The following is a 10,594-nucleotide window of genomic DNA, read 5'->3' on the forward strand; positions in this document are numbered from 1 at the left end:
GCATCATAGCCATGTGTAGAGAGAGATTTTTGGGGGCTTGAAAAAATGTATGAAAGGCAAAGTTTGAATGAAATATTAACCATGTTTTCATAATTTCTAGGAGTAAGTTGTGAGTGTTTATTGAGCGAAAATACCTAAAGCTCCACGAGGCTCCGGTATGGGATTGTGGCGAACCCTGCTGTACTCTTTCACTACAACTTTCTCTCATTCTTTTTTCCTGTTTCTGTCGTACCTGTATTTCGAAGGGCCAGCCTTGTCACAATCTGTGTCACGCTGAATCTCCCCGAGAACTACATTAAGGGTACACGGTGTCTGTGGAATGCTCAGCCACTTGCACGTTAATTTCACGAGCAGGCTGTTCCGTTGATCGGATCAACAGGAACCTTCGTCGTCATAACCGACGGAGTACCAACAATGTGTAAGCAAATATGAAATAATAGTTGTTACCCAAACACATAAATAGTGTTACACAGTGTAATTAGCTCCGTTCAAACATTTCCATTTGGTTTATTAGTACAAGTATATCGCCTGCTCTGTTGTCTTCAGAAAATGAAGTGACTGGATACCTTGTAGTGATATTTGCATTCGACACTATTTATTGCCTCCAGATGTGTGGACATCAAAGGACAAACTTTTTATTGTTTCCGACAATTTGGATATATTTGTACAAACAGACAACTAATGACAACCATTTACACACACATTCTTAGATACGTACACAAACATTCTGATAGGTATTTTACTCTCTCTCTCTCTCTCTCTCTCTCTCTCTCTCTATATATATATATATATATATATATATATATATATATATATATATATATATAACACACACACACACACACACACACACACACACACACAGACACACACACACACACAGACGGTACTGCTAGTGTCTTTACACTGCCACGCATATTTATCCTTACATATTCACATACATTTACATACCTAAATACTAGGCGTAGGAGTGGCTGTGTGGTAAGTAGCTTGCTTACCAACCACATGGTTCCAGGTTCAGTCCCAATGCGTGGCACCTTGGGCAAGTGTCTTCTACTATAACCTCAGGCCGACCAAAGCTTTGTGAGTGGATTTCGTAGACGGAAACTGAAAGAAGCCCGTCGTATATATGTATATGTATATGTGTGTGTCTGTGTCTGTGTTTGTCCCCCTCAACATCACTTGACAACCGATGCTGGTGTGTTTACGTCCCGTAACTTAGCGGTTCGGCAAAAGAGACCGATAGAATAAGTACTAGGCTTCCAAAGAATAAGTCCCGGGGTCGATTTGCTCGACTAAAGGCGGTGCTCCAGCATGGCCACAGTCAAAAGACTGAAACAAGTAAAAGAGTAAAAGAGTAAAGAGTATATATACATACATATATATAATTATATATGTATATGTATAAATACATATACATACAAACATATATACATATATTTGTATACATATCGTCCGTAAGCATAAATCCAAAAAAAGAAGCCGTCTCTAAGTTATAGAGCAGTATATATTAAAGTTAGATAATCCGGTTTATGGGCAACTCGCTGCTTCACCGAAAACAATACCGGAAACAACACCGAGTAGATACAGGTGGTGCACCAGCATGAACTCAGCCCTGGGCTGAAACCAGTAGAACATCAAAGGTCCCCTCTTCGAAGGTTATAATGGACACAAGTTCGTGTGTCACATAGCTATCTAGAAGCGATGGCCTTTTGGAGCCAATCAATGGCAGCATTCGTCCTATTTTTTGGACTGCCATGTTAGCTTGGCGATAACTATTAATATTCAGTACCGCTGCCGTAGCCTCCTTTAGAGAGACTTAGAAATATTAATATTTCTATTTTTGAAAACCAGTGGATGTATTCCACTGAATTTGGGTAAATAATCCTTCGAACAGACGGTCAGTAGCGACGCCTGTTGGGTTCGACTGCTCTACATTGATAAAAGGCAAGTACCCTGAAACTAGTCTGTAGATGCCAGACCAGTAAGGGGAAGTGGCGGACGTCCCCTATTCGAAGGTTATAATGAATACAGGTTCGTGTGTCACATAGCTAGCTAGGGTCGATGGCCTCTTGGAGCTAATCAACAAAAGCATACGTCCTATTTTTGGGACTGCCATGTTAGCTTGGCGATAACTATTAATATCCAGTACCGCTGTCGTAGTTTCCTTTAGAGAGACTTAGAAATATCAATATATATATATATATATATATATATATATATATATATATATATGTATGTATAGCAAATGAACAATAACGGACGATGGATAAATGTTAGTTTATTACAGCTGTTTCTTACGCATTTTTAATAGATCAATTAGTACATTACGTCATTTCAAAAACAAATGTACATATAATTTCAAAACGATATAAAAACATTCTAAGAATACACTGAGAACATGCCTTTCGGCTAGCCAAGGGTGGACATGAAATTACCAGCTCCGTACTATATTACCTTCATTTATTTATTTTGTCTTCGGTTCCATTCTTGCTACGAAACATTTCTAATCATAGTGTAATAAAATGAATAACATATGAATATATACATAATTACCTGCACCTCATCTCCAGTCTTTGATACAGAACCAGTCTAGCAGAATCGAATCTACATCCTCTACCCAAGACTGTCAACATAACTTACTGTCATCTTACTGCTACTCAGTAACTAAATTCTTAATGTATTTCCATTCCCTTGATGCTAATAACTGCCTATGTTTTGTTCCCCCCCCCCCATTTCAAGGTCAGCTTCTGTTATTATTTATTTGCTTAATACATCAAAGAGATTGAAGACACATCGGACACCAAGCAACGTATGATGAACACAGCTTCTAGGCGCCAAATACTCGTAGGTGTGATTTTCTCTGCGCGCATAGCCCGAATATTTTAGTGGATTCGACCATAGGTGATAACCACAAGTTAATTCAACCCTACTTGGTGTATATCATTTAAGTACCCGATTTTCTCGAGAGTCCTTATTATTATTTACACACACACACACACACACACACACACACACACACACACACACACACACACACACACACACACACACACATACACACACACAGATATATATATATATATTATTTTGCTTAAAAGAGTTCCAACACTGTCTGTTTTTTATGTTTTATTTATATTCCTGCAGAACCAATGTGGGGTATAGAATATGGAATATACAATATATAATATGATATACAATATACAATATAAAATAAAATAAAATAAAAATGGATGGCACCATGAAAGAAAGTATTGAATGTAGATGAAATATTGAGTGTTCAATATAAAGGATCAAATATATAAATATATAAATATAAATATATATATATAAAGGCGACTCGAGTTTCAGGGCTATTTCCCTTCGTCATGGCCGGTATGACAGACTTTAACAGACTACACATCTAGTAAAATAAATGTGAATGTCAGTGTGTCAGTGTTTCAATGTGTCACACCTTTTTAAATTTATTCCTGGAGCCCAGAATATCATACCATTGTTGAATCAGGCCGTCCCAGAATAAATTAAAAACATTCTGGACTGAATCCGGACCCGCAATCCTGAAATCTGGGATTTCCAAGTTTTCATTACTGCGATTCTTTTCGGCGGTTATTTTACGTAACGTTCTACGACTAATTTTTTTGTACGATAAAAAATTTCCTAACTTGGAAATATTTCGGCGATTTTTTTACGTGATTTTTTTTTTTTTTTGTGAGGAATATGATCATCATTGGGATATGACTCTAGAAGAAACAATTACAATAAATTCTGCAAAACAAGTTAGAAATCTGTTCGCAGCTTTTCCCCATTCGGGGTCAGTAGCTTAAAAGCTATAGACTAGCGTAAAAGCCGCCTGATATATATATATATATATCAGCCCTTCTGCCTAACTACCTTTGCCCAGCCAACCGCCATGACTGATCGCTAGTTTTTTATTCTCTCTTTGTTTATTTCCTCGTGTTCCTTTCTGCTGAAGAGCGTAGGCTCGAAACATAAAATACTTTCCCACCTTCCCAAGCGTTAAATTTATGCACCTGTTTGTTGTTTATTCCCCTGTCTTCGTCTCTTGTTTTTCCGTAAATTTGGACTATGTGTATATATATATGTGTGTGTGCATGTATATATATAATAATGTACATTTAAGCACAAGAGAAAACTGCCTTCAACAGGCAGTTTTTTTCACGCTAGAAGAAACCGTATTTAAGAGCAATCTTCAAAAGGAATGAAAAATATATATGTGGTTCATTCAAAAAACGGAGAAAAGGACAACAAGAAAAAGCACAACATCGTGAGGACGTAGTACATGCAAAATGTTAATAAAACGCTCAGAAAGGAAAAAGAGTGGTTGTTTTACATTTCGACCATAGCACTTCTTCGGAAACAGGAAACATAGGAAAGTCCAAGGAATAGGAAGAAGGAGGAGAATAAATCTCTAATATTCCACGTGTAGTTATATTTTGGAATGTTTATATGTATGTATGTATGTATGTATGTATATTTTCTGACTGCTATATTGGTTTCACTTCTATGCTCAAAAACATATATTGCCATTCATTTTCGTAAAATACTCTTTAGAACTTTGATTATCTTATTGAACATATATTCAATTGTAAAGACAAAAACAACGTGTGGTAAGAAGTGTGCTTCCCAAGAACATGGTGTAAAACAGTTCTATATTTATGAGAGGAGGAATTATGCACATTATTTACATCATTTATATTTGTCAGATATTTGTTCTCATCTTGTTTGTTGTTAACACAACGTTTCGGCTGATATACCTTCCAGTCTTCATCAGGTGTCTTCGGGAAATTTCGAACCTGGGTTGTCATCTTAAGGTATTTTTCTATGTTGTTGTTGTTGTTGTTGTTATTCTTCTTCTTCTTCTTCTTCTTCTTCTTCTTCTTATTATTATTATTATTCAGGTCACCGCCTGGAATCGAAATCGGAATCTTGTGATTAGTAGCCCGCGCCCCTAACCACTACGCCATATGCCTGTGGGCAATTATGGAGTGAATTGTTTTTAAGGCTTATAAATCTATTTTCCTATCCTCCCTTAATACCGGTTCCCATATGCTACTCATATCTGCACTCTGTTTAGGCGGTTGCTATGTTCTAGCATATGTGCTGCTTCTTTTAGTTTTCGTATTTTCCAGTGGTATTCTCTGTCTATTATTTTAGCTTCATCCCACAGTTTTTGGTCATATTCTATTCTATTGGTGGTTTTATCCGAAGGAGATATTTGCGAAGTGTTGTATTACTCTTGAATACTGTCCTGATGTTATATGGGCCGCATATCTTTTGTATCTTATCGGAGAGGCCTTTCACCCCATAATTGACCACGGGCATATGGCGTAGTGGTTAAGATACTAACCCCAAGATTCCGAATTCGATTCCAGGCAGTGAACTTAATAATAATAATAATAATAATAATAATAATAATAATAATATCGAAAAATACCTTAGGAATGAGAACCCAGGTTCGAAATTTCCCCCAAAACCTGATGAAGTCTGGAGGGTATATCAGCCGAAACGTGTTAACAACAAACAAAATGAGGAAAAATATCCGTCGAATGTAAATTATGCAAATAATGTAAATACTGAACATATTGTAAATATAAAAAATTAAAATGTATCTCCCCACCTCCACTTTAATTTGATATCGAGTAAGCAATTGTTCCTATAATATTAATATAATTACATGAAGACGGCGAGCTGAGAAAACCGTTAGCACACTGGGCAAACTGGTTAGCAGCATTTTATCCGTCTTCACGTTTTGAATTCAAATTCTACCAAGGTCGACTCTGCATTTTATTTTTTCGAGGGTCGATAAAATAATTACGAGTCAAACACTGAGGTAATCGACTTACCCAAAGCCCCTAAAATGCTGACCGTGTTCTAAAATTTGAAATAAATATTTAAAAAATTACAATGTGAAGGATTATAGAAATTGATTTTTCTGTTCAAGCAGGCGTTACCGCTTAGATATATTTTTAGTTAGGATGCTTGTATATGGGTTTGTTTCCATTTGCATAGAAATGCATTTAAGAGTGCTTTTATGTTCGTACATGTATATACGTATATATTGTTATGTGTGTGTTTATACATATTTGTTTGTGTATGTTTAAGAATATATGTTGTTTCTTTATTTTTTGTAAGTGTGCAAGTCAATGAGTGCATATACTTCTATTTGTATCAACTGCGTGTGTCATTGTTGCGTGTATGTTCAAGCTGGCGTATATATTTGGAGTTAGTGCTTTGTATGTAAATATATTCGCATATATTAATGTTTCCTATGTAAGTACGCATACATTGTGTTTACACTTAAATTGCCTTCGTCACTCCTTCCGTTGTATTTTAACACTTTTATTACCTGTAGCCATGTGGTTTCTCTTCTTCACATTTGCAACTGTACGTATGCATATATACTTTCTAAGGGCAGCTATATACATGTATTTGTGTGGGTGGTGCAATGTACATTTATAAGTTTGTGTCTGCTTTGTCCATTTATGGATGTCTACACATACACCTACTCATATATGAGGAGGGGGCTAAAAAGTTCCTGACTTTGGATAAAAGAAAACACAGGAGAATCAGTTAATTATAATTTTATTCAACATAACCCCCCTCTCAGATTCGCACATTTATTAAAGCAGTCCGTCAGTTTTCTAGTCCCTGCAAATGAACTCTGAAAGCTGGGCCCCCAACTAGATCCTTTGCAACACCCTTAAAGCCAAAGACTTTTCAACACTCCCTCGTACGTCTATATGTATGTACATTTATGGATATGCATCACTGTGTATGTGTGCATGTATGTACGTCTTTATATATGTATATCTTTATATATATATATATATATTTCCGTGTTATACCTGATGCAATTCGTCTCATATTTTATCTCTTTTATTCCCATTAGTTGTCTCGGTCATTAGAATGCGGCCATGCTGGGGCCAACACCTTGAAGTTTTAGTCGAATGACTCGACCCCAGCACTTATTTTTCGTATTAAGCCTGGAACGTATTGTATCCATATATTTCCCGAAGCGCTAAGAGGACGTAAACACACCAACACCAGTTGTCGACGGTAGTGGACAACACAGACAAAAAGACATCCACCCCATCTATACATACACACACACACACACACACACACACACATATATATATACATATATATATATATATATATATATATATATATATATATATATATATATATATATATATACGACGAATTTTCTTCAGTTTTTGTCTACCAAATCCCCTCACAAGGCCTTAAGTCAGCCCGACGCTATAGTAGAAGACACTTGCTCGAGTTGCACTTAATTGGCATATGTGTCTCCTCGGTGATACCATTGTTCGGTAGAATCGGTTCTGACATAGCATCATTTGTGTTAAGAAGGTCTTGATAGCACAGTGTGATCGGAAAAACAAACGAACAAACTTAAGTGGGCACATTAATTTCCGCAAGACTCTCTACAGCGCAGTTCTATTCATTGTGTGAAAGGCTGTCGTTAGACCAATAAAAACTTGTACTTTTACCAGTCTTTAATCCAAACTGAGGCAGCGAGGCAATTATGAAGCGTATGTATGCCTGCAGTCGATTCACTGAAAGTTTGGTGAATATCTTTCCACAAAGGAAATCCCACAAAAGTTATCACTGATAGACTTGATACTTTTCCCTTGTACAGTGAAATAATTTTAGCATCACTTCAAACCTGTGGAACTGGTAAGCATTCCATAAATTGACAGTTAGTGTGGTCACGATGTCAGCCACTATATTACCACTAAGCTGAATACTTCCTAATGGTATATCTCCAGATAGTCGGATTTTCCTACGTTGGCGGTCTGTTTAGCATCAAATTTGACTTCCCCTATGTCAGAAATATTATCCACTCCTTAAATAACAAGGGTTTACGATAGACTTTTTTTATGTTTTTATGTTTTGGGTGGAGTGTGAAAAGATTTGTCAAAAAATTTAAAAAAGCGCCAACCAGCTCTTCAGTAGATCCATTTTTAGAGCAGATAGAATCGGTAGCTGAATGAGATAAAGTATTAATATCTGTTTCAACAAACTATATATTGTTTTGGAGTCGTTTTTGTGAGAGCCAGTAGAATATCGATGGATAAGCTCGACCACAACGCATTCTTCATTAGCCTCAGTTATCTCCCCAATTATCTCTCCAATAATTCGCCCCTCTCAATTGATTTTGACACTTTTCGCTTTTCATTACTCAACACCACTTCAGTTGTTTCTGTAATACTTCAATCTCCACCGCTCCACCAATTCTGTTACTCTTCACACATAGTCCTGCCAATTTTCTGTCTTGTCACACTCACCGTCCCTCAACAACTTTTGTCACCCTTCACCCTAATTCACACTACTGTTTGTCACTCTTCTTCTTCTACAAGTCAACTGTTTTTAATACAGTTCTTCATCCATTATACTATACTCTACTGTTCCTGGTAAACTTTAGCCGCCATTACTATAGTGCTATTGTAACCCAATTGTTTCCGTCATCCTTCACTTTCCGTCTTGTTTCTGTCACTTTTCATGCACTGGGTAATAAGAAAAACAAAATTGTTGTCTGCTATCCAAACAAATAGTGCTGATTCCGAATCTGAACTCTGAAGTGCTGTAGCATATCAAGATTTTGAGTTATGCGCATAATTAGATATTACTACTATATTACTACCAGGAATAGTTAAGTTCAAGATAAATGATTATTATTATAGTATATTAGTACTGTATAAAATATATTAATGTTCAAGGCAAATAACATTATAATATTATTGTACATAGCATATTTATGTACATAGTACATAGCATATTTTTGTTATGCTCAACTCAGAAATGTTTAAGACAGTTGCTCCTACGCTTATGCGTCGTGCTGATCTTCCGTCGTAGGAACTAGCAGTGGTCACCGATCATGTGTAGATTGAATTGGCTTAATTACCTCGTTTTCATCTCAGATATGGCCTACTGGGATCTCACATGCTCATCACTAACGACACTAAGACTCGTTGGAAAAAAAATCGAGATGATAATGCAAGAAGTGCATTTTAAGAGACATTTGGCATCCTACACCTTCATACGCTCTTAGCATGTTGTTTATTAAATCAGCATGGTTTTCAGTTCTATGAATTCCAAGAAAGTTCTGTACAACTAACACGAATGAATATCATGCCATCAGCTCAACTGGATTCAGTTTACCTCTGAATTTGCTATCAGACATCAATTCACTGATCTCAGGTCTAATGAAAATGCCTGCTTTCGGTTTTGCGTCTATTTTCTCTGCACCAAATTTTGCTTTTAAATACTGGAAGCTACAACCATCGTGTGCCATTGCTTTTACGAAGTTTTTCATGAGGCCGAGTTTGATGTAAGGGGGTGGAAGGAAGATCTTTTCTGGGTCTACCAGTGGCATATGCTGCACATTTTACCGACCAACTATGCACTCATCTCTTTTAGGCCAGTCTTTTATAGTGTAATGATTGCTGTCATCGTGCTGTTCTAAACACACAAGAAGCACATATTTTTGGTATATCCTAGCTGCAGTCCTAGGAGGAGGCAAGTCACCTTTAAATCACCACAAACATTCCACTTATGAACTGAGTAATTAACTCCTTTCAGAATGAGTTCCAACTATACATAAGTTTCTTCCATACAGTTAACACGACCTACAGGAATGGAAGATCTTTCATTACCATTATGTAACAACACAGCTATGAGGCTAACCTTACTCGAATCTATAAGCAATCTCATTTCGTTAGCCACATGCACGTGTCCTAGGTTTTAGGTGAGTGCATTACCATCAGTACAGAAACAAGCATTATTTTCTTGCTTGAGAAAAACAGATAAGCTTTCATGGCGAGAACGGAAAATGGAAATTTTCGTACATTGCTGTAGGAGATTCCGTTGCTGTAGTCTGGATCCCCAAATTTCTACCTTCTTCTATGACAATGCTAGGTCTCCTACTAAAACGTTCAAATTTTCATAATTAAACAAGCGCGGCTCATTTTTCTTAGAATTAACTACGTACTTTTCGTCGATTGGAGAATCAAGGACTTCATCGTAAATCATGTGAGAGGAAAACTGGAAAAGGGTTCTCGAAGTCATGTGGAACCGGTTTTCAAGCCGACTTAAATCTGCATACACAATTTTTGCTTTGGTTTTCTTTGAGAAAACACTAATAGGAGTCATGCGAAATTAAAAATCAGAGAATGATTGGTTGGGACACATTATACCGTTGGTACAGCAAAAGGCATTCCCTTCTTTTTTCCATTCAGCCACAGTGTAAGCCCTGAGTAACACACGGTGCAGCGTATATGAGGTGCCCACTTCTTGTCTTGGTCCCCAACTTTACACTCGAGATAATATTTATAGGCAGTTTTTAATTTGGTGGCAACGCTCTTCCGTTGGCCACGCAGAGCAAATTTTCCACGGACATAACAAAAGTTGTCTGGGTGATTCACACAGCCTCTCTTATTTATGATCTAACACAATGAACACAGTCAAAACAGTAATCACGCAGAGTGAGAGATATACGTGCCACACGTGACTGCAGCGGAAACGACAGTGTGAGTTACTAAGAACAAAT

Source organism: Octopus bimaculoides, chromosome 9, assembly GCF_046866305.1.
Source record: "Octopus bimaculoides isolate indiv1 chromosome 9, ASM4686630v1, whole genome shotgun sequence".
Taxonomy (NCBI): Eukaryota; Metazoa; Mollusca; class Cephalopoda; order Octopoda; family Octopodidae; genus Octopus; species Octopus bimaculoides.